This window comes from Trachurus trachurus, assembly GCF_905171665.1.
Source record: "Trachurus trachurus genome assembly, chromosome: 13".
In the NCBI taxonomy this organism is placed as follows: domain Eukaryota; kingdom Metazoa; phylum Chordata; class Actinopteri; order Carangiformes; family Carangidae; genus Trachurus; species Trachurus trachurus.
The window spans coordinates 1,416,567-1,440,827 of record NC_139892.1 but is presented as its reverse complement, the minus strand read 5'-3'; the positions used below and the strand labels follow the sequence as shown (position 1 = coordinate 1,440,827).

The following is a 24,261-nucleotide window of genomic DNA, read 5'->3' as shown; positions in this document are numbered from 1 at the left end:
TCTCCCACGGTTCTTTTTCACCGTGCGTAAATCAAATATATGTTTATTTGCTCCTTTGTATTAATTCATTGGATCAAATTTCATTCTGTGTTTGCGGTCATGCAGCTCTCTGCTCTCCTTCTCTCTCTCCATGAAGGACATGATTACAATGCGTAAAACTGTCATTTCAACGCTGCGGGTTGCATGTGCTGTTATTTAGGCAGTTAGCCTACTCTTAGTAGATTATCCCCAAAACGTAGTTTTAGTAGCTGCAGAGGCCTACACATTATGCTACATCACCCTCCACTGAATGTATTATCAGCTGCAATGAACTAAACTTTACAGCAGTGTTTTTCAACCTTGGGGTCGGGACCCCATGTGGGGTCGCCTGGAATTCAAATGGGGTCGCCTGAAATATCTAGTAATTGATAAAGATATTTTTAAACTAATTATTATTCTTTTTAAAATTATGATTAAAACACCATGAAAACCGCAAAAGTAACTCAAAAGTAATACAAAAGTAGTGTAACGCATTACAATTCTGAGACAGTAATATTGTAATGTAACTAATTACTTTCAAATGACAGTAACTAAAAATATGTAATGTATTATATTTTGGATCAACACTGATAACTGATCACATGATCAATAACTGCAGCTGTGTCTTGTTCTCTACATCAGATTCCTGTCCACTCACATTTGACACAAACACAGTGAACACAAAGATCAAACTGTCTGACAACAACAGGAAGGCGACAGGTGTGGAGGAGGATCAGTCATATCCTGATCATCCAGACAGATTTGACCGGTTGTATCAGCTGCTGTGTTCAACTGGTCTGACTGGTCGCTGCTACTGGGAGGTCGAGTGGAGAGGAGACATTACTATGGGTGCGTTCCGATCGACCTCTAGTTCCCTGCGCAGTGGACTACACAGGGTGTGCCGCCCTGTTCAGTGTGGTTCCAAACCGCAGGGAGCAGTTTGAAGGGAACTGTGAACTGTGCAGGGAGGGAGTGAACAACGGTTCCTCACTTCGCTCAGTTCACCGGACGTTATTACCCATCAGTCATTGCGGTCCGGAGAGTCGACAACAAGATGGCAGGGAGCCCCGACTTCGTTTACGTGTGTAAGTATCGTTGTTGTAACAAAAGTTGACGGTATTACTATTAATAGTCCTGTAACATGAAATTAGTGGTATTACTTGTACACAAAAATTTCACAATAAGCTACTTAAAACTCGAGCTGTCGTTGACAGAAGCTACGGTGGTTTGGTTAGCATAAGCTACGGTGGTTTGGTTAGCTTTGGTTAGCATAAGCTACGGTGGTTTGGTTAGCATAACTCAATAAATGTTGATGCTGACGTTAAAGTTACCATCAAGTTTCCCTTTCCTTTTTTAGCTGCGGTAATTATTTTAAGACACCGACAAGTCAGCTAACGTTAATAGTTACGTACAAGGCACTACACTTAAATGACTTGCATAACGTTGCTCTTAGCCTAACGCTAACTGTTAATTCAGGGTCCCGGGAGGAGACCACGGAGTTTATCCAGCACCGTAGCGAGCTGGAACATCTGTTCACGGGCCGGCGCAACGCTGCAAAGAGCGGATGGGAGTAAGTTCAAAGATCACCTAGCTGTACGAACGTACTAATGTTATTATTCTTTATTTCCGAGTAAATTAAGTCCTACTGCATTTTTAAAGTAGCTTTTATTTCCTACACTGTAGGGGAGAGCCGGGTCGATTGATACACGGGACGATTGATACACAGCGATTTCCTCGAAAACCACACAAGCTTGAGCCGTCAGATTTTGTCACTATGTTCAGCACTCAACACCTACCAATCCTGGGAAAGCTTGTGAAATTACGTCACGCTATTCAAAAGTTATTAGCGCAAACCTGTTTTTGACTACGGAAAGTAAAATGTTACGTGCGGTAGTGTTTTTGTGATCAAAAGTTGTATTGTGTGTTTCATGCAATAATAATATGACCTAACAACAGATGAATTCGTACATAAACAGGTCCTAATGTATGCAATGTCATAGTTTTGAAGTTTAGAGGCAAAACAGGTTGAAGTGTCAGTAGTCGCTGCAGGGACGATTGATACAGCTGTTTCAAATGTCCCTCACGCCACCGTGCGTAGTGATTGTGGTCACACTGCGCGATCAATATCTGTATATAAATCACTGAATTAATACCCTATTGTTCTACAATGAACAGCAACCGATTTGAATGAACAACATGTATTTTTAATAAACACCACATATTTTTAATGTTCGTGTTTATGACATGAATCAACAGATATTCAGCAAAGTGAGGGGAAAATGCCGAGGGTAAAATGACAATATGTTGAACTGAATTGAATTGAAATCTTTATTGTCCACTGCCGTGGAAATTCATCTTTGGCCTCATACAAGATAAAAACAGACATGGTCATTCACAATAGGATACACAAAAACACACAAGACACAGGACACACAAGAGCTTCCCACACCTTTCCCGTCTGTGTATCCATAAACATGACTTAGGACAGGGAAATAAGTAAATAAAATGAAAATGCAGTCATCCAACAACTCGTACAAAAGAAGAAAGGCGAGTTTAATCGAAATGTGGATCTTGACAATTGCGCACGGGACAAAAATATTTATTTGACCTATTTATATTGTGAGAAATTATGTGACATTTTGGCAATGACGAGTACACTAGTATGTTGTCCGATATGCTGCATAAAAACGAGAGTAATGTCAGTAGTTTCTGTTTAAAACATGCTGTTTCAACCGTCCCTCCTCTGTGTCTCAAACGACCCGCATAGGTGGGGCGTTTGAGACAAATGTCAACTTACGTTCAAAGTTATAAAACAGCGCGATCATCCAACATGTGTTAAATTACACTTGTAACTAAGAGAATACACATGTGAGTTGTTGATCACATGATAAAAATGTTTGTGTACATAACGTCATCTTTGAAAAAGACGTTTAAATGAAAAGTGTATCAATCGACCCGGCTCTCCCCTACTGAATCATTTGTTCTCTTTTAATATCTGTCTTTTTTTCTTAGCTTGATTTAATCATTTTCTTCTCGGCTCTTTTATGTTTATTTAACAGCATTTAATGTAAAGCTCTTTTATTGCCTATTTGAAGGAATGTGCTTTACAAATAAACTGCCTGTCTTCAATATTGTCTATCCCTAATTTATTACAGAGCTGTACTCAGAGAGATGGGCCTGGAGACAAAAGTCTCTGTTATACAGGCTTCCCGTAAGTGGGAAAACCTAAAGAAAAATACAAGGTAAGTCGGGATTTATTCACACAGAAGCTGTTATGGAGGGGCACATATGAAAACCAAACTTGTTGATCAGAGCCTCTGACCTGGGCGGTGTCACACAGACAGTTGCTCCGTCACAGGCTCAGCTCTCTCGTCTTGGTGAAAAAAAAGAAGCTCTCATCTCTGTGGCACCACGTCCTGTAACATGTAATCTGTTGTTTATGACAGACAAGACTACACACATACACTCAACATAACATGTATATGATAATCCATCGATCCACGATTGGCTTCGCTGAAAACAAATGCATACGACCGGGAGGAGGGTTAGGAAAAAAGCGGAGAAGTGTACCTCAATGGCGGCTGCTGGCTGGTAGGATGTAAACAGGAAGTCATTGTCGAGCCCGTCAAAAAAAATTTAAATAATTAATTTAGACTACACATAATTTTTTCTGGAAAAGCAATACTTTCATTCTGGACCCCTCTAAGTGCACTGTGGACGTGTCATGTTTGCAAAAGTATAGCTTTTAATACGCATTCTGCATACTCAACCTTTAATACATCTTTGTAGTTTTGCAATATCTAATGTTTTTGCAGGACCTGAAGAACCCACCAACTGGGTCGGGAGTGGAAGCAGGTGACGTCACCGCAGCCTCCTGGCCCTGGTTTTATGCCATGGATGCTTTCCTAGGGCAGAAAGCATCCATGGCTCCCCCAGCACTGGTGGCAACCCTCCCAGAGATCCCATCCACCTCATCCGATGAATCCTGTGCCCTCAGTCCTACACCTCAACCTCAAACCGTACCCAATTCCCCAATCAGACCTGCTCCCACGGCCACACTCTCAGCTAGTGCTGTCCCCATCATCCCGCCAACCAGACCGAAGAAGCACTTAGTGGGAGAAATTCTGGACCTCCTCAGGGAAGACTCCAGAAGAGAAGAGGATAGGGAGAGGCGGATGATGGACTTTAATGATACATTTTTAGTCCTTTTTGAATCAATTGTTGAAAAATAGAGTACAGATGTTACTGGTTCAAAATTGCGGGGTTTTTCCTGCACTGCAGGATCGCGTGATCGCGTGACTTTTCACCACAACTGTTTTCCTCTAGGTGGCAGCACCGTACTAAATACTGCTCAGACGTTTTGGGGACAATGCTGACAGCCTGATAGCCGCGATTAGGAGTGGCGCTGTTCATGATACAGAATACAAGAGGATGAAAGGAGAACTAGCTGCAGACAGTAAATAATATAGTAGCCTCGTTTTTCAATGACAAAATGTAACGACGGCAGCTACAGTATACTATAGCCCACGTCTCACTCTCTTTTTTCGGTCATCTGTCTCGTCATCTCCAAAATGTGTTTTTAAAATGAGCCAACTACAGTACTGTGCAGTAGTGCCGCAGATTTCTCACTCCGCACCTTGTTTGAGAGTGCAGCTGGATGATTTCTTGTGAATGAACGGGTCTGTGTCACTTTGGGGCTGGGCGATAAAACATAGGATAAATAACTTTCCCTCGATAGAAGACGCGGCCGATACAAAGTCGTTTCATTCATCCATTTTTTGACAGACAACACAAACAGCCAGTGATAATGAGAGTGGTGACACCGTCAGCCATGCAGCCGGCCTGGACTTTTTATTTTTAATTATGAAGGATCATCTGCGCAAGGCAAAGATGATAGCATCAACAAAACACGGCGTAACACACGCGGCTGTATGGGACAGGCTTTTATTTAATTCAGAACAAACCGCTTAGCAAAAATGGAAAATATAGTCTATAATAATTAATTGATCTGTTGTTTGGCCACTGTTTGAAAATAACCCGAATTATGAGCAAATAATCTGATCCAGAGCAGCAGTCATAATCAGACTTCTTCTAAATAAACCTAAACATTCATTCTTTTTTCTCTTCTTCTTCACAGGAGAAAATGAGGTGCGCTGCGCTCACGGACGCGTTGATGTTTTGTGATTTATCTGCTGCCTTGACTCTGCCCTTTATACATGTGCGTTCAGATTAACAATAAGACAAGCCATGGTTGAGTTTATTGAGTTAATAATAAGCATCTTAGTACCTCTGATCCGGAGCGATAGTGTTATGAAAATCGCTACAGTTGAACTGGTCTGGTTTTTAGCTGCTCAATCTCATTGTTTCAAAGAAAAGGGATTGATTTTTATAACGAAATGAAACGAAAACAATATTATATTGATACATTGTTGTAAAAAAAATCCAAAAGAAACGAAAATGAACTAAAGAAAATAACTTTCACACACACATTAAAACAGTGCGATTGGTTGAAAGCTGATAATTAGCCATGTGCTTATAAGCTGATTGGCCGAAACCAAGAACAAAGCCGCGTGAATGGCCAATCGCCATGTGTTAACGGCCGACATGTAAATCAGCTGTTTCGATGGGCGTTATATGAATAGAGATGTTAATGTGGTACTTTGCACATAGGCTACTTTCTGTAACTGGAAGAAAAACAGCCAGCTGGAAGAATGTGTTGCCTAAATCTTTTACTGTGTGGGAGATCTCCACCAACGTAGCCGGGGAGAAAGCAAGTGGGACCGTTCTGCCCAGTCTCTGAGCAGCGCACGTTTCACAGATAAGCTTCATAACGGGAGTAGCCTAATGTCAGTAGTTTCTGTTTAAAACATGCTGTTTCAACCGCCCCTCCTCTGTGTCTCAAACGACCCGCATAGTGGGACGTTTGAGACAAATAACAACATACGTTTAAAGTTATAAAACAGCGCGATCATCCAACATATGTGTTAAATTATAGCCTATGTAACTAAGAGAATAGACATGTGAGTTGTTGATCACATGATAAAAATGTTTGTTTACATAACGTCACCTGCCCTAATGTGCGTGTCCCTTCTTTTGTCTCTAGTATATTTCCCACAACTTTAGAACAAAGAACTGACTCATGCCAGATTTTTTTTCTCTAGCTTTATTTAAAATATACAGCAGCTTTATATTAGGCTACAGTCACCAGCAGGCACACAAACAGCATCCCCAGGACAGGATATCGATTACGGTCACATGCCAGTCGCTCCTCCCTTCAGTTCTATAACTTTCTCAATGACACTGTCCAGATGATCGATGTACTTATTACAGACGCTGATGGTCAGCTTCTCCATCCAAAATGTCTGGATCGCTGCTTCCAACTCCTCCCTGTTAGTTGGTTTCGCCTCAGAGCGGTTTAGGGTTATTTAGAAGAAGAGTACCTAAGTTATTTAGAGCGGTTTATTTAGAAGAAGTCTGATTATGACTGCTGCTCTGGATCAGATTATTTGCTCATAATTCGGGTTATTTTCAAACAGTGGCCAAATAACAGATCAATTAATTATTATAGACTATATTTTCCATTTTTGCTAAGCGGTTTGTTCTGAATTAAATAAAAGCCTGTCCCATACAGCCGCGTGTGTTACGCCGTGTTTTGTTGATGCTATCATCTTTGCCTTGCGCAGATGATCCTTCATAATTAAAAATAAAAAGTCCAGGCCGGCTGCATGGCTGACGGTGTCACCACTCTCATTATCACTGGCTGTTTGTGTTGTCTGTCAAAAAATGGATGAATGAAACGACTTTGTATCGGCCGCGTCTTCTATCGAGGGAAAGTTATTTATCCTATGTTTTATCGCCCAGCCCCAAAGTGACACAGACCCGTTCATTCACAAGAAAGTACCACATTAACATCTCTATTCATATAACGCCCATCGAAACAGCTGATTTACATGTCGGCCGTATGGCGATTGGCCATTCACGCGGCTTTGTTCTTGGTTTCGGCCAATCAGCTTATAAGCACATGGCTAATTATCAGCTTTCAACCAATCGCACTGTTTTAATGTGTGTGTGAAAGTTATTTTCTTTAGTTCATTTTCGTTTCTTTTGGATTTTTTTTACAACAATGTATCAATATAATATTGTTTTCGTTTCATTTCGTTATAAAAATCAATCCCTTTTCTTTGAAACAATGAGATTGAGCAGCTAAAAACCAGACCAGTTCAACTGTAGCGATTTTCATAACACTATCGCTCCGGATCAGAGGTACTAAGATGCTGATTATTAACTCAATAAACTCAACCATGGCTTGTCTTATTGTTAATCTGAACGCACATGTATAAAGGGCAGAGTCAAGGCAGCAGATAAATCACAAAACATCAACGCGTCCGTGAGCGCAGCGCACCTCATTTTCTCCTGTGAAGAAGAAGAGAAAAAAGAATGAATGTTTAGGTTTATTTAGAAGAAGTCTGATTATGACTGCTGCTCTGGATCAGATTATTTGCTCATAATTCGGGTTATTTTCAAACAGTGGCCAAACAACAGATCAATTAATTATTATAGACTATATTTTCCATTTTTGCTAAGCGGTTTGTTCTGAATTAAATAAAATCAGCAAACCTGGCGTGCTCAACTCAAGGTATGAACGGGTGAATCGGGTGCCAGTCCAAAAAAATTCAAAGTCAAAAAACGCTGAGGACGGCTGATTGCCGAAACGCGTCCGTTTCTCGCTGCCGAGCAGTTTTTATGAATTAAAAAGTGTTTAACTTAAAGTGAGTGCTGAATTAAATAAAAGCCTGTCCCATACAGCCGCGTGTTACGACGTGTTTTGTTGATGCTATCATCTTTGCCTTGCGCAGATGATCCTTCATAATTTGTGATACATAATCATCAAGTCATAAAGCAAGACAGGCTTTATCATATTACAATAAAATGTGATTTAGGCAGGGTATACAGTAGTTAGTTCTAGTTTAATAGCCTAGAGTTTAAGCTGTGGATTACTGCACAGATCACTGAGTCATCCGCCTGTCGTCCTCCGTTCTCACAGATGCCACCTGGCGGTTGTTTTGGCACATTGAGGCTTTTCATTAAAACCTCTTGTCTCGCCAAAGAAAAAAAATGCCTGAGTCTTGTGCCGTCTCGCGTGGACCACGCGTGAAGTCCGCAATTTTGAACCAGTAACATCTGTATGTGTTTTTTTTGTTTGTTTTTCTTTAGCTTTTTTTTTTTTTTTTTTTTTAACTTTATTTATTGATTGCAGATCTGGTTGGGGAATTGGGTTGAAAGGGCACAGATTCACTGGATGAGGTGGACGGAAAAACGTTTCACATTTATTTATTTATTTATTTATTGAATGAATCTGTTAGTAGTAGATACAGGAAAAATTATTTATTTATTGAATCAGACAGAAATCAGAATCAATCAAAATATTATTATTTTGTTTTACATTTACACAGATCATTATTTATTGAATCAATATGTACAGATTAAATTATTTATTAAATGAATGTTATACAGATTAAATTACTTACTTACAAATTGAACATGTTTTGATCTTCTCTGAATTCTAAAACTAAAACTGAATAACTTTTTAAAAAAAACTACTGATTATACAACAACTAAACAAATGGGGTAAGTCCAGAAATCACATTACTAATAATCATGATCTTGTAAAACATTGTGTCTGTGCTGGGGGGCTGATATTAACGCCGCAAGTTCTTCTCTTCTTGCAGACCTCCCTTCTGCCACATGGCCACGTGCTCTGTTGGGTTCAGCCACTGCCTCGTCCATGACATCCCCTACTCCCAAGCAGATATTATGGAGGATGGTACAAGCAGTCACTACCTTGGGGACAACCATCCTATCCAGTGGTAAGGTCTGCAAGAAGATGGCCCTCCACCGGGCCTTCATCCTGCCAAAAGAGGTCTCGATTACGCACCTCGCCCTTGAATGGTGCTTGTTAAAGCGGGCTTGGATTGGCCCCTGAACAGGTTCCCTGTATGGGGTGATGATGGTGATGGGGTTTTCAATACAGGGGTATCCTCCATCCCCAAGCAGGAAAAAATCTGCAGGAGGATACACTGCAGACATAAACAGTGGACTGCAGCGCAAGACCCTTGCGTCATGGGTTGACCCAGGGTAACCACAGAACACATAAATAAATCTGCCATTATTATCTCACACAGCTTGCAACACAACTGAATAAAATAATTTTCTGTTGAAATAGCAGATGGCGTCGTTGGTTGGAGCTTTAATCTGAATATGGCTGCCATCTATCGCACCCAAAGCTCTCCGGAACGCTCCATGGTTGGCCAACCTGGCAAAGCCTTCCCCCACAGCCCTCCTTTCGTCCTCTGTTGCTGGGAGCCTGACGATGTTGCTGCGAAATTGCAGGAGTGTCTTCAGGACCTCCCTGGTGGACCGGAAAACACTGGTCTTGGGCATGGCGAAAACCCTGCAGACAACACGGTAGGAGGTCCCACAAGCCAACCAGAAAATGAAAACTAGCACCTTAATGGTTTGGCCCCATCCATGGTGTCGATCCTCGTGCAACATCCTGAGGAGGGCATTCAGAAAATCCCGGCTGAGGCGAAAATCAGGTCTGGTGTCACTTTCGCCGTCAAAAAAGAGTTGGAGCACTGGCACAGTTGCGTTGATTTGGCTATATGATCTGGGGTTGTCGTCCTAAAAATTGAGATTTGTCAATAAAAGAAAAAACATTTTTAAAAATGTGATCATAATAGTATATGGTTTTTTTTATTTCTATTAAACAACTGTGTATCTGATTGTTTGCTTTCAGGCCTTGTTGTTTATGTTCTTTCCCCCTCTCTTGTTTCCATGTACTGCCCCTCCCTCTCCTTCCCAGCAGTGAGCTGTCCGTAGGAGGATTTAAAAGGAGGAGAGAGCTGAGCTATGCCAGTGGGCCGAATTAGCAGCATGGAGTTTGCTTTGTGTTCTTTGCTTGGAAGATCATCATTCATATTGAGAATCACCCTTAGTTTAGTTTTGCATTTTCGTTGTGGTTTACCTTTAGTTGTTGGCTTTTTTGTTAATAAAACCTTTGTTGTTGGTAATCTCTGGTTCCCTCACTTCTTTTGCCTATTATTTTACCACCCTTATCCCCCTAGTTTTTTCCTCTGGGTTTGTAACATACAAATAAAGGTTTGCATTATTATTATTAGTACTATTACTACTACTACCATGTCTCTGAAATATAGTGGATTGGAAGTATGAAGTTGTTTAAAAAGTACTCCCGTTGTTTCATGTTCACCACTGCTAAGGGATTCTCATCTCCAGTCCCCAAGGTCCACCTGACAAGTTACACTATTTATTGTTACATTGTTATTGTATTAGTGATAAAATACATTTTAACTCATTGAGTGCCAACCACGTAATTTCTCGTTTTTCGTTCCCATGCGTTGAGTGCCAAAAACGTAATTTTACGTTTTTTGCTTTTTTTTTAAATTATGAAAATAGACACTTTAATACACATCATATGTAAATTTGGGGACTCTACGACGAGGAGAACTGAAATAGATGATGATCAAAGTCACATGACAGCTCATGATCTGGAAGTTTTTATCATAACTCGGCTTCTGCAAACGAGTTCTGCATGCAGATGCAGCGCAGATGCAGCGCAGCTGCTCTGCTCTCACCCGCGCTGCTGCTCCAGCTGCTCGAGCTGCTCGGAGCAGAAACAGGAAGCTCTCAGCCGACTGTCCCGCCCGGTCTTCATCTGGAGCAACACCGTGTCCTCCCCAAAGTCCTCCCGCGGTAAAATCTGATGGTCTCTGGGCCAAAGCAGACCGGCATCACCGACCCGTACCACAGAAGGACCGCGACCACCGGCGGGACCGGTCTTCCCGAGCCGCGGTGGCCGACTGACCCTCACGTTCCGCGGGGAGAAGCTGTGACACGGCACGGTGCGTCTGTGTTATTGTTGTTTAGTGGCGCCCCCCCCGCCCCCGATGGTGGTTTTGTGAATAGAACAACCATTGTTGTATATATTTATCTTATACGAGCCCTTTGATCCAGAAATGCGAGTGTGAGAAGAGCGACAGACACAAACAGAGCACCTTTCATAAAAGACGCTCTATCTCCTTTTCTAGAAAAAAAGGAGGGATTTTGGTGAAACCCAGCCATGTTTAGCTTGACTTTTCTCAGGAACGGAGGCACGTAGAAACAAACGGTTTGTGGTCATTTGAAGCATTAAGTTAAACCTTTCAATTGAGCCACAGTATGTGTTGGTGGCAATAATATAGAATACACTGTGGCTCTACATAAAAAGTCAAAAATGGTCTAAATTGCCGGTACACTTGACTAAAACTTTTGAAAGGAGCGCGGCACTCAATGAGTTAAGATATTGAAATACTAGATTATTATTCAAATAATAATTAAAATATTATATAGGCTATTTATATTAACTCTTTCGCGACCATTGACGAGTAAACTCGTCACAGCCTGCCGAACGTTCACGACCATTGACGAGTTAACTCGTCAAAACCGTTTTTTTTACAGATTACGATAATAGACACTCTGAGGTACCCTGTGTGTGAATATGGTAGTCCTCTGATATGTAAAACTGTTTTAAACTAAAATCAAAACATAATGTTTTTTATAAACTGTGTGATCTTGGTTTTGTTTGAGTAATCGTTCTCCTTGAATGCTGCTCTGGGGACAGCGTGCAGCGCTGTGCGGCTGTCGGCTACAGTGTTGCAACTTTCTCGCTGAATCTGGCGACTTTCCAAACCCTCTTTTGACAAAAACGACCGACGACAAATGTGGCGACTTTTACCGGTGCTGTTACAAACGTTTATGGTTTGGAGACTCGGATCTGAAAGCCCGTTATCACGGCTGTTTTCACGGCGCTGTGCAGCAGAGCGGGCGCTCTGCAGCGGGGGCTGTGACCGGCCGTCCCCGCCACAGAGCACTCATCGCCGGCCAGTCACACAGCAGTGTCCCGGAGCTGCTGCGCTGTGGCCAGAGACCCACACCGCTGCACCGCTGCTCTCCAGGCTGCCACCCCCCCCCAGATATACCTACAAATATATTTATTTAGCCGTAGAAATGATTTGGGAGACGCCACACTGAAGAGTAGCGGTAAAATGAGCAGATTGCCACTTGACACAAAAGTGCGTTTTTCTCTGAAACTAGAGCGGGAGCTCCGTTTTAGGAGAAACCCAGCTCTCTTCTTCTACTTCTTACTCACGAACGAAACGGCGGAAAAACTCGCCGTTTTTTCGTGGAGCACGTTGTAAAGTCACTCTTCAACCACGTGAAACCGTTTGTTTCTAGGTGATGTACAGAGTTCGGTTCGACGTGAGATAAAAGGTAAACAAATAGCCAAAAACATGTGGTCCTGAGCGGATGTGCTGAGGAATTAGTGTGGTCGCGAAAGAGTTAAGATATTAAAATATTAGGCCTGAGGACCTGAGTTAAGAAAAACGAAAAAAACAACCACCTGGTGGCGCTAGCTAGCAAAGGAAAAAACGGTAGGTTAAAACATACTTGCTCAAGGGTTAAGGCAATCATTGCCATAAGTCTTCAAATTCGCAGTCGACGTCTACGACGGGCTCTTTCACGTTGCTGGTGCAATATGAAAAAATATGCCAGACTAAAGGCAAAAATAAAGGAGTGTGGCTCCATTTTTTCTCCTCAATTACCGTAGGCTACGTTGTTTATGGCAACAACAACCGGACGTTACGGCCGTTATTTCTCCGTTATTTAAGCAATATCACACGAGAGGGAGTGCTGTTGTACTGTATATCAGCACGGCTGTGATTCGGTCAGATAATCACACCGTGCTGATATACAGTACAACAGCACGACCTCGAGTGTGATATTGCTTTTATACAACAGTGCTACGAGCACATTTTAGAACAGTAATAAACTACAAGAGATTATGATTTGTTTGTTTATTTAATCATTTATTTAGCTCCGCCAACAGAAATAGTTCCGCAACTGGAAGGGAGACAAGGCTGTTGCCAGGCAACACAAACATTTCATACTAGCTTGCTACTAGCTACAAGCTTTTCCACCGAGCTGCTTCCAGTGCTGGTTCTGGTTCGGAGCCCGTGTCTGATTAGCACCGGAGCAACAGGACCAGCGTGAAGACATACAGATACGTTATCGATACCGTATTACATTTGTTTATCTGCTATGTAATCAATATAAGAGTTGAAGCTAAGCAGCTGAGCTACGTGGCTAACAACAGCTAACGCTAATATCAAAACACATCGCCGTCAATACCCCGCGGCGATTTTTTTCCAGCCGGGTTTAGTAGAGATTTATCTCCAATTAGACGGACCAGGTCAGGTCCAGGTTTTAATGTTCAGGTCCGTTTCTAACTGTGGTAGCAGCAGAGAGATGGGGCAGCTCCTGTATGGGGAGCATGGCTCTGACTTAGCTCCTGTCCAGCTGAACAGCGGAGTGATAACGTCCGTAAAAAGTCACAGTGCTGTTGTACTGTATATCAGCACTCATGGAACGTCTCTTGTCCAATCAAATTGCTCGGTTGGGACCGGTCGGAACTAACTGTTGTATAATAAGGATTTTAAAATAATCTGTAAGTAGTCTGACACAATTTGTTAATGATGTGATAAGAATCTCTTAACTCATTGAGTGCCAACCACGTAATTTCTCGTTTTTCGTTCCCATGCGTTGAGTGCCGAAAACGTAATTTTACGTTTTTTGCTTTTTTTTTAAATTATGAAAATAGACACTTTAATACACATTATATGTAAATTTGGGGACTCTACGACGAGGAGAACTGAAATAGATGACGATCAAAGTCACATGACAGCTCATGATCTGGAAGTTTTTATCATAACTCGGCTTCTGCAAACGAGTTCTGCATGCAGATGCAGCAGCTGCTGCAGCGCAGCTGCTCTGTTCTCACCCGCGCTGCTGCTCCAGCTGCTCGAGCTGCTCGGAGCTGAACCAGGAAGCTCTCAGCCGACAGTCCGCCCGGTCTTCATCTGGAGCAACACCGTGTCCTCCCCAAAGTCCTCCCGCGGTAAAATCTGATGGTCTCTGGACCAAAGCAGACCGGCATCACCGACCCGAACCACAGAAGGACCGCGACCACCGGCGGGACCGGTCTTCCCGAGCCGCGGTGGCCGACTGACTCTCACGCTCCGCGGCGAGAAGCTGTGACACGGCACGGTGCGTCTGTGTTATTGTTGTTTAGTGGCGCCCCCCCCGCCCCCGATGGTGGTTTTGTGAATAGAACAACCATTGTTGTATATATTTATCTTATACGAGCCCTTTGATCCAGAAATGCGAGTGTCAGAAGAGCGACAGACACAAACAGAGCACCTTTCATAAAAGACGCTGTATCTCCTTTTCTAGAAAAAAAGGAGGGATTTTGGTGAAACCCAGCCATGTTTAGCTTGACTTTTCTCAGGAACGGAGGCACGTAGAAACAAACGGTTTGTGGCCACTTGAAGCATTAAGGTAAACCTTTCAATTGAGCCACAGTATGTGTTGGTGGCAATAATATAGAATACACTGTGGCTCTACATAAAAAGTCAAAAATGGTCTAAATTGCCGGTACACTTGACTAAAACGTTGGAAAGGAGCGCGGCACTCAATGAGTTAAGGAATGACACCGTACATCTTGTAAATTAATCAAATCACATTTATTTACAAGTTTTGCTTGTTAAGCTTACATTCAAGTTGCTTATGGCGACAACAACGGGGTACATATGAGATGTAACAGTTATTTAGGAATGACACCGTACATCTTGCAAATGACTGCGGTAATGTAAATGAATGAAATCACATTTATTCACAACACATGTTTCAGAACTCGACCGGAAGCAGCTGTGGCGTTTGCAGGGTGTTCCGATTGGAGTTAAATTCGTCAAGTGAAGTTCCCTATGGCAGATTCCCTGTGCAGGGAGTAGGGAGTAGGGAGTAGGGAGCTCTGTCCAAAGTAAACTGTGGATCGGAACGCACCCTATATCACTGACTTACAGAGGAATTGGAAGGAAAGGAGACAGAGGAGACTGTGTGTTTGGACTGAACGATCAGTCCTGGAGTCTGAGCTGCTCTCATTATGGTTACAGTGTCAACCAATCACCATCACAATAGCAGAGGGACACGTATCTCCTCCTCCTCCTCCTCCTCCTCCTCCTCCTCCTCCTCTGTCTCTAACAGAGTAGCAGTGTATGTGGACTGTCCTGCTGGCTCTCTGTCCTTCTACAGAGTCTCCTCTGACTCACTGATCCACCTCTACACCTTCAACACCACCTTCACTCAACCTCTGTATCCAGGGTTCTGGATCGGTTCTGGTTCCTCAATGAGTTTGTGTTGAGTGAATCAGAGTCTCCTTCTGTCACAGAAACCTTCTCACTGTTGAACAGACAGTTCAGTCTCTACATGTCTGTCTCTGTCTCTGTTTCTCACTCTCGTTTTCACATTCATGGATTAAATCAGTTGATGTTTTAAACTCTGCTCAGTGATTCTTGTAAACTTCTTGTTTTTCAGATTTATTCATTTTCTTCTGGTTTTTCTACTGTGATGAGACTGATGCTGTTAAAACCTTTGACCTTTGTCCCTTAAAACAAAGACAAGTTAGATTATTACTTATTATCCACACAACCACACACACTTTCCCATGTCTCCCTTTATCTTCATTGTTTTGATGTTTTATCTTCATTGTTTTGATGTTTAACATCAACCTGCCAATGGGACTGGGGATGGAAATGAGCCACTTGGCTACAATCCCACAGATTTACTCAACAGTGTTAATATGTACTGTTCCCATTTAAAGAAATAAATAAATCTGAATCTGAAATCTGAAAAAAGCTGAAAAGTGCTCATTCCACTGTATCAAAGAGTAACAAGTATGTACTAACACAATCGTTACATATACTAAGTTGTGTAACAGCACAAGTGGTACAAGACCGAAGACACTGGTTATCGCAGTGAATTTATAAGAGTTGAGGTATCCCAGGTACACTTTCTTTTAATGTGCTTATTTCACTGTATCAAAGAGTAACAAGTGTGTACTAACACAACTGTTACATAGACTATGTTGTGTAACAGCATACATGTTCCAAGACTCAAGAGGCAGGAGGAAGATTGATGGAAAAGTTTGCCCATGCAACATGGGTTATGGTTTCACCCATTTTTCTTGCAGGTGTACCCCTTCCCCAAAGAGAGAGGCCACTTTGACAAAGTATTGTAACAAGCATTTCTTATTACAAGTGTAACAAGGACCTGTAAGTACTAGGGGTGTCAACATCTACACGTGTAAACGGATACACGGATAACAAATCATAACCGTTTAGAAAAATCAATAGCCGTTTACACGCCTTTTTCCCTCCTCCTCGTTCATTTCTCACCAATATAGTATTTTTAGGGGTGATAACGTTGCCTGAAAGCTTCAGATAATAATGGAACTGCGTGTTAATCCCCCTTCACTTTATCTCCGCGTAGCCTACCCGTCTCTCTCCAGCTGTCCTTTCAAAATAAAGGCAGAGGGGGGAAAAAAAACACCGACTCCTCCGGCCTGTACTGCGAAGGAGGCTCAACATAGCCAGGTTTTGTGTTGTAGCTCAATAAAACATCTAGCCCCGCGGTCCCCCCGGAGCTGGGTCCATGGTGCCATTCCGAAGGGCCGCCATTCCGAACGTTTACGTTAATGTGTCGGAATGCCGGCCCTTAAAGCAATACTTACCGATCTGGCATTTCACTCAGCACAGCACAAACATTTGAAAATCAACAGCTCCACCTCCCTCACAAGTCCCACCCACCTCTCGCTCCTGCAGCATCTCCACGAGCCCCCTCCCTCCCTGCTGCATGCGTTGGCATGGCAACGGTAAACAGAACAGGAACGCGAGTGAAACGGGAACAACACAAACAAACACAACACCGGAGTTTTAAACCATATAAACGGACTCAGTGATGATGACTGATGAGTTTTATAATAAACTGTTGTTAGCCTACTGCTACTGGAGACGCAGGGGAAGTGATTGTTACAGATTACAGTTCTCAACGAGCCGGGCTGGCGGCCGGACCAGCGCCACCTGATGGTTAAAAGAGAGCCACCTTTGTAGTACAGGAGAGTACGGTGGCCCTGAAGTGCAAAACACAACGGCAAATCAGACAACAACGGCAAAAGAGAAAACACAACGGCAAAAGAGAAAACACAACGGCAAAAGAGAAAACACAACGGCAAAAGAGAAAACACAACACAAAAAGAGAAAACACAACGGCAAAAGAGAAAACACAACACAAGAAAACACAACGGCAAAAGAGAAAACACAACACAAAAAGAGAAAACACAACACAAAAAGAGAAAACACAACGGCAAAAGAGAAAACACAACACAAGAAAACACAACACAAAAAGAGAAAACACAACGGCAAAAGAGAAAACACAACACAAAAAGAGAAAACACAACAGCAAAAGAGAAAACACAACACAAGAAAACACAACGGCAAAAGAGAAAACACAACACAAGAAAACACAACGGCAAAAGAGAAAACACAACACAAAAAGAGAAAACACAACGGCAAAAGAGAAAACACAACGGCAAAAGAGAAAACACAACACAAGAAAACACAACACAAAAAGAGAAAACACAACGGCAAAAGAGAAAACACAACACAAAAAGAGAAAACACAACACAAAAAGAGAAAACACAACACAAAAATAGAAAACACAACGGCAAAAGAGAAAACACAACACAAAAAGAGAAAACACAACACAAAAAGAGAAAACACAACGGCAAATCAGAAAACACAACAAAAAAACTGAAAACACAACGACAAATTACTAAACAACGGCAAATCAGAAAACAGTGTATGCATGTGGGGTGTCTGAGTATCTAAGTGTAGGCTATGTTTAATACATAAAAAATATATATATATATATATAACATTTTTTCTAATTTTTTTGTTGTTGTTGTATCATAAATATGTGTCTGACATTTATAATAAACCAAACGGCTTGAGAATCGGTTGAATGTTCGGTGAGTTATGGCAATTTTAACGCACACAAGCCGCGCGTCAACGTCATCTTGCGGCCCGGAGCTGAAATCAAACGCACCCCTTGAACCGAGTTGAAAACAGCGCCACTGAGCTTCCATAGAACTACATAGATTTTCAATCAAGATTCCAGCGTGGCGCCCCTAGTAACACCAAAATACACTATGTATTTACAATGTAAGTACATGTTATTACATACGATTACATAGGTAATTACACTGTATTTAATTAGGTAGATACACAGCAACAGTGACCCCTTAAAATAAAGTGTTACCATAAATGAACTCACTGGTAGACCAGTGTTTTCTTCCACTGTCTGTTGGAGCCACGAGACAGAGACTCATGGACGCATCAAGCTCCTGTTTTTAGGTTTATGTTGTGTTGTGTGTTATTGTGTGTTGTTGTGTTGTGTTGTGTTGTTGTGTGCTGTGTTGTGACTCATGTTTGATTCACTGTTTATTTTATTTTCTGCTACATTTGTTCAGAGTCTAAACACTGATTTCATCTTTATTCACTGGTTCTGTCCATTTACATATTCAAATATGTTGCAGTGGACACACACACACACACACACACACACACACACACACACACACAATCTAAACACTGCCTCTGGACGATGCACACACACACAGTAGAGCCACAGGGGGACACAGGCACAGGCAGCTGACTGACTCTGTGCAGGTGGAGAAGCTGCCAAGAGCTGTGTGTGTGTGTGTGTGTGTGTGTGTGTGTGTGTGTGTGTGTGTGTGTGTGTGTGTGTGTGTGTGTGTGTGTGTGTGTGTGTGTGTGTGTGTGTCCTGTTGTCCTTCTGGGTCAAATTGACTGTTCCCTTCCTCCATCCTTCCTTCTTTCCTTCCTTTCTCCCTTCCTTCTTTCCACAATAATTTTTCCCTTCCTTCTTTCCTTCCTTGCCTTCATCCTTCCATCCTCTTTTGACCCGATCTGTTCCCAATACCTCCATCTTTCTTTACTTCCCTTTTCTCTTCTTTCTTTCCACAATCCCTTTCCCCTCCTTCCATCTTTCTTTCCTTCCTTCCTTCCACAATCCTTTTTTCCCTTCCTTCCCTTCGTCCTTACTTCTTCCTTCCTTTTTGACCCAGTTGACCCAATCTGTTCCTTCTATCTTTCCTTCCTTTTCCCATTCCTTCTTTACTCCCATCTTTCCCTTTGTCCTTCCTTCCTTCCTTCCTTCCTTCTTACCCTTTGTCCTTCCTTCCTTTCTTCCTTGACCCAGGAGGACAACAGGAGGGTTAATGTCAACCTCTTTGTTCTTCTGCTGTTTTATTCTGCAACCTGTTTCTCATTGATCAGTCAGTACGTTTACATGCAGAGCTTAATCGACCTATGCTCAAAATTCGATTTTGGCGTCAAGTCGGACTTCTGTCCTTGTCTCAATATACATACAACTGAAAAAAACGAATAACTGACGGGGTTCAGTACATATCCAGAGGAATTGTACTTTACTTGAGTTTTAGATTTCATGGGTACTTATTACTCTTACTTGAATACATTGCCAAGACAAATATTTTTACTTTTACTCAAGTTAATTTCTAGGAAGGCTGAAAAGTACTGGTTACTTTCAGAAGGAAACCCTAACCCCTAAAAGCAGCATATCACTGCAGCTGGTTTCAAAGAGTTCATTCTCAGGCCCCGTCCAGACGAATACGCGGCTTCACCGAATCCGATCTTTTTCTTAATCGTTTTGAAAAAAATCTCCGTAAACACGGCATCGTTTTCAGAAATACCTGCGTCCACATGATCACCTGAAAACGACCCAAAACGCTGTAGTACCTACATACTGCAGGCGTGTGTGGAGCGTGTGTGGAGCGGGTGGAGTGTGTGTGGCGCTGCAGCGCTGCCACACACAAACACAGAGAAGAAGACGGGAAGTCCCCGCTGTAATTCAATAGAAGAAGAAGTTCCTGGGGCGGTGTTTAGCTCAGTTGGTAGAGCACCCGCCCCATGTGTTGAGGCTGTAGTCCTCGCTGCAGGCCGCCCCGTTTCGAATCCCGTGTCGGACGGCCCTATCCTGCATGTCATTCCCCCCATCTCTGCCTCCCATTTCCTGTCACACTCTCAACTGTCCTATCGAATAAAGGCATGAAAAGCCAAAAAAAAAAATATATAAAAAAAAAGAAGAAGTTCCCCGCTGTCTTCAAACTCAAACATGGATTAAATGTTGACAGGGAGTCGTGTCAGAGTAAATATGACGATCAGTGATGATTAAACAGACGTGATTCAGCTGCAGCAGCGACCCGACGTTAGTCGGCCGTTGTTGTTGTTACTAGACTGTCTGTGTAGAGCTGCTGCAGCGGTGTGTGTGTGTGTGTGTGTGTGTGTGTGTGTCTCAGGTTACAGGTAGAGCGGCGGGGGGCATGACATCATCGTTTCTGAAAAAATCCGTATTGGCCGTCCAGACGAAAACGCTGGGGCGGCGTTTTCAAATTTTCCCACTCTGGGACCCGTTTTCAAAAAATACCGTTTTCACCCCCTGAAAACGCCGGATCCGTGTGGACGTGAGGCCGATCTGATAAAGTATTTATCCGGATTCGAAAAAAACTGATTCGTCTGGACGGGGCCTCAGAAACAAGTTAAAAGCTCCTTAAATTCATTTAGAAACAATGATAGTCATTCATTGATGTGAAAAATAAGAAATGTACTCTTACTCTTACTTTTACTTAAAGTAAATTTAAAAGCATGTACTTTTGGATACTTAAGTACCTTTAAAAGCAAGTACTTTTTTACTCTTACTGCAGTAACATGTCGACTGAGCTACTTTTACTTGTAACGGAGTAAATTTTGACCAGTAGTATTTGTACTCTTACTCAAGTACTGCCGGGGTCGAGTACTCTGTCCATCTCTGTGTATGTGTATGGCTGCAGTGTGTATTAATTAATGGTTGCCGTGCATACCGTACTTATTGTTTGTTGTGAAGTTGTGTTGCATGCTAAAAACATACTTGTAGATATGTGTGTATATTATGCTTTACTGTGATTTATGTTAGAGAGTGTTCATCTCTCCAGCCGTGAGACAGAGATGGACAGAGTACTCCACCCCAGTACTTGAGTAAGAGTACAAATACTACTGGTCAAAATTTACTCCGTTACAAGTAAAAGTAGCTCAGTCGACATATTACTCCAGTAAGAGTAAAAAAGTACTTGCTTTGAAAGGGATAGTTCACCCAAAATTGAAATTTCATTATCTACTCCCCCTCATGTGGACTAAGGGCTGGGAGAAGTTTCAGAGTCCTCCGTGCCTTCTCTGAGTTCCAGCGGGGCTCCGTGCAGCACTGCATGTCCATATGACGGTTGAGAACGGAGCTCACTTTTCTTCGTCCAAAAAGACACACCAAAAAACATCCAAATCAGTGGCGTAACCAGAAAAAAGACATTGGGTGTGCACCTGCAAAGACTGGATGTGCCAAATTTAGTTTCAACAAACTGAGCGTTACACCTCCATAAATATTCAAAAGAATTCCAACATTATATGTTTTGTGTGTTCTCATCAGTAATAACAAACCATGTGTTATTCGCTCTCAACAAGCCATAGGCCTTTATAGCATCAGACACAGACTGCACATAATAACTTGGGTTTAACAGTGGCATCATGGCAACCCTGTATGATCATACTTATCTTCTAATCTATATGCAACGCTGAGTAAAAAAACTGCTTAGTAACTGCTCTTATAGTCAACAGTACAACAGGTCTAAACATTCACACATATGACATGCTCAAATAAATCAATAACAAAGTCATAAAAAAACACACTTTTGCGTGTCTGGTTAGCGCACGCACAATGGTGATCTACTAAGAGTAACACGCTAAATGACAACACGTGCAAACCGCAGTATTTAAATGGGGGTTTTGCGCGTAATCGTTTCCGCCATGGAGAGTGTGGACACAGAGCTGGATGGATACAATCGCAGAATACAAATTTGATCCGACGCATTAATAGAGAGAGGGACAAATAAACATATTGTGGAGCTGCAGCAGAAGAAACGTGGGAGATTATCTATGAGAAAGTTAAACTGTGGTTGGTAGAACAAGAAGAGAAGAGATGAAGTGAAGAGAAGATGGGGAGATATAGGCCTATGCGGCAAAGAACAAAAGAAGATTTTAGTTTATAATAAAACCTCAGCAAACGAGGGAGAGCTGCTCTGATCAGTGTTGAGCAGCAGCTGAGCAGGTAACTGGGAGACCTGCTGTCATTCATTGAGCTGGAGCTGCGCGCTATGGCACAGAGCTCAGGTGGGACACTCAGGCCACTCGGGTCTAAACGCGCTGACCAGATGGATCACGGACGGAGTGAAGGCGGCGGTGACGTCTCTCAGCCCCGGTCCCAGAGCTGAGCAGCCAGGTACTGGAGAGGGAGGAGAGGAGAGGAGAGGAGCGCACCGGAAGAGAGATGCGGCGTGCGTAACGGCGCTTAAATGACTTTGATCGCATGATCAACAAAGCTATTTAACCATCTGAACACAACTACTGGGCTCATCATTCATCATATATGATTATGTAACAGCTTGGCCTGATGCTTTTATATCGCAAAGCAGAAGAGGACAACAATATCACACTGCGCAGCTCTCAATTTAAAGGGCAAGACGGCGTGGCTTGGCCTTGAATTCGTTAATTATTCCACTAGTCCAGTTTCTCCGCGAGCCGGTGCAAGCGTCGCAACGCATCACCTGACGGCAATTTTTACAAATTTATTGACTGATCGATAACATGTTAGTAGCTATAGACTGTAACAAAAACAAAAAATGCATCAAATTTTTGGGTGTGCCAGCTTCCTCTGTGGGTGGCACTGGCACACCCTGGCACACCCGTGGCTACGCCATTGCTGCTTTTACGTAGATCCCAGTGGAGAGCGTGCACTGTGATAGGTTTCCTTCTTTGACAAACACAGCTTGTGTCCAATAGTATTTTAGAAAAAAAAAGAGAGCAGACCTGAAAGTAACGAGTACTTTTCAGCCTTCCTAGAAATTAACTTGAGTAAAAGTAAAAATATTTGTCTTGGAAATGTATTCAAGTAAGAGTGTAGGAGCCATTTTTTTTATATTGTGTAGGTATTTTACTTTTCCACAAGGGTGCAGTATTGTTTCAGTTGATTTCTTTTACCCCAGCTGCTTGAGATGATTAGTTTGAGTTGAGTGGTGGTGGGAGAAACACAGTTTGTACACGACAGCCAGAGAAGTAACAGAAAACCTTTGGTTTTGTCAACTTACCTTTATCTTTTTGTTGAAATAAACAGGAACATCACCCAAAGAGATCACCTTCGCAACCGTCCCAAACCACCACCAGGTGACAGATTTTGTTTTTTATTAAATAGTCACCACAAAGAGTAATAAATACCAAAGAAATCTAATACTCAAGTAAAGTACAATTCCTCTGGATATGTACTTCGACTGAACACGCTGAGGAACTATTTTGTCCCTCAGTCTGTCAAATTGTGAAATCAGAGTTTGGGCTCTAAGTAGATTTGTCTCATTTCTTGTTTCAAACTAATTTTCACTTGAAATAAGTAGAAAAATCTGCCAGTGAAAGCAAGTTTTTTGTGCTTGTAATAAGAAAGAAAAACTTGCTCCACTATCAGATTTTTCTACTTATTTCAAGTGAAAATCTGCTTGAAAGAAGTAAAAAGTGTTTAAAAACAAGCTACTTTTTATGTGATGAGTCTAATTTTATATATAATATATATAATTTTATTCTTGATTTCCATCAGGCTGTACGCCGGCCATCGCAGCGCTGCCCTCCTCAGGTCAGAGCAACCGGAGCAGACGTTTGTGTTTCCACCCTTTACACGGAGACGCAGCGACGGAGCGTTTTTAAGATTTCCACTCTGGAGGCTGGTTTCACTATTTTTTGCATTTTCAAGTCGTCAAAACGCCGTCGCCGTCTAAACTAAATAAGGCACATCCCATGAAATATTTTGCCGTTTTCATCGGCGAGCGTTGCCGTGCCAACAGGGCCTCAGACGCTGACTGTGGAGTCTGTGGTCCAGATGTTTCTGAGCCAGTGTTGCTGCAGCTCGTTTCCTTCCTTCCCTGATTGGGTCCAGCAGTGGAGCTGCCTCCACCTCAGAACCTGAGACCAGATCAGACTGGACTGGACCCGACAGGTACCTATAGACTGTGTGTTAAAGGCTGATTACCGTTTTTTACAATCTGGACCTTATTTCTATCATAAAATCCGATCATTTCCTCACCCAGATAACTTTGGTGTCATTACAAGTCGTGATGAAATGAGCTCC

At 42.4% G+C, this 24,261-nt stretch overlaps 1 protein-coding gene and 1 long non-coding RNA gene across 2 annotated transcripts in view; both read left to right on the top strand.

The window, feature by feature from the left end:
* LOC310995737 (protein NLRC3-like) overlaps positions 1 to 24,261 on the top strand; it is a gene marked incomplete at its 3' end in the record, with an annotated part of 491,970 nt that overhangs the window by 145,072 nt on the left and 322,637 nt on the right. The gene's annotated exons all lie outside the window — the stretch shown is intronic.
* LOC310995516 lies at positions 1,009 to 3,582 on the top strand. Its single transcript, XR_014595834.1, has 3 exons — positions 1,009 to 1,103; positions 1,495 to 1,588; positions 3,174 to 3,582. It is a non-coding gene; the product is annotated as an uncharacterized lncRNA (long non-coding RNA).